Source organism: Grus americana, chromosome 1 (genome assembly GCF_028858705.1).
Source record: "Grus americana isolate bGruAme1 chromosome 1, bGruAme1.mat, whole genome shotgun sequence".
Taxonomy (NCBI): domain Eukaryota; kingdom Metazoa; phylum Chordata; class Aves; order Gruiformes; family Gruidae; genus Grus; species Grus americana.
The window spans coordinates 135,382,155-135,383,693 of record NC_072852.1 but is presented as its reverse complement, the minus strand read 5'-3'; positions in this window follow the sequence as shown (position 1 = coordinate 135,383,693).

Below are 1,539 nucleotides of genomic sequence, written 5' to 3'. Positions count from 1 at the left end.
GAGAGAAAGGAAAAAGTTTTTTATAAAAAGCCAAATAAACAAAAGTCAATGATTAACTTTGGAAAAACATAATTACTCCTGCCATTTTATGGCCTTCTTATAAAAGGCTTTTACTTTTGGTTAATGTTTCCCAAATGTGCTGTCAATGATACAGCTGGACACTTTATCTATAGCCTGCCCGTGTCTGTGGTAGCTCAGAATCTGTGAATCCTTTAACAGGTTGGCGATAAGCTGTAAAAATATTTAGAAACTTCACTGAAACTCCAAGCCACGAACCTTAACTCCCAGGCAGGAAGAAATCCCAGTCAGCCTGACATAGGGTACCTGGTTGGGTGTTTAGGCCCATGTTTTAAAAGGCTCTGCAAAGCCTGAGAGATTTGGAGAACACACCTCATTTTCAAAGCAAATCGGGGCATATAAAACCTGATTTTTAAATGTGTTCACTGAACTATCAAAAAGTAGCAAGAGACTTCATGGGATCACAGCATTTTGCGTAGAGGTCTAATCTGCTGGATTTAAGTACTAAGGTGACTAAGACTACTAAGATGACTCCAATTTAATATCTAAATACTTTTGCTAATCTAGCTAGGAACGTAGCACTTACTGCAAATCAATGGGAAAATCAATGCATGAATTAGTTCTGGAAATGCAGGTTGGGTTGAGTGTTATCGATCAGACAATACCTTAGTACTTTTTAAATTAGCCTATTTCTGCTCAGGATCACTTGGCTGGTTTTGTTTCCAGTTTGTTTGCTTCTTGTAGGGGGGCTGTTTGAGACACAACTCTGCAGCCACATCCATGGGGTTGGTTTCCAGTTCCCAGCAGAGCTTCTCCAAAACCACTGTGTGTCTACATGGGAGCAGCAGCAATCAGCCTCTTCATTGCCAAACCCCAAAAAAAGGACCTCCAGCCCCCCCATCTGCGACAGGCTGAACACAGCACAGCCTCAGCAGGGCCGCCACCAACAGGCATCCCCAGCAAGCAGAGCCAGAAACCAGGGACCTTGAAGGAGCACCATGTTCTGTGAACCAGGGACAAGTGATGTCTGTCATCCATGTGCAATTCTCTAACAATTCTTTTTTTTCTTCCAAGGGAAAGCCAACAACATTCACTCAACCCTTTGCCAGAGGTCACGTTCCCTAAATTGCATGTCACTCTTCTTGGTGCCATCCAGACTCACCACATTTTGTGCTTCCTCAGTGATGGTGTCCACATCTGATCATAACCGAAACCTTGTCAATGACCAGTAGCGCAATCACCATCTGCATCTTAGATGCTGTACCTTGCTGATACACATCTTCTTTCTGGAAACATTAGCCAACACTGACTCATATTCCAGTAGTGACCTTTCTAGTAGCACCACTACTTGCTCAGCCGTTCCCCTTTTTGTCTTTGTACATCTGGTTCTAAGGTGGCCCTAATTAATGCATTTTAATTTGTCTGGGATGAAGTTCATAGCACTGATATAATTTTTCCAGCTTTTTATGATCATTTGAAATTGTAATCCTTCAAAGGGCTCCCAGCTTGGCAATGACCACA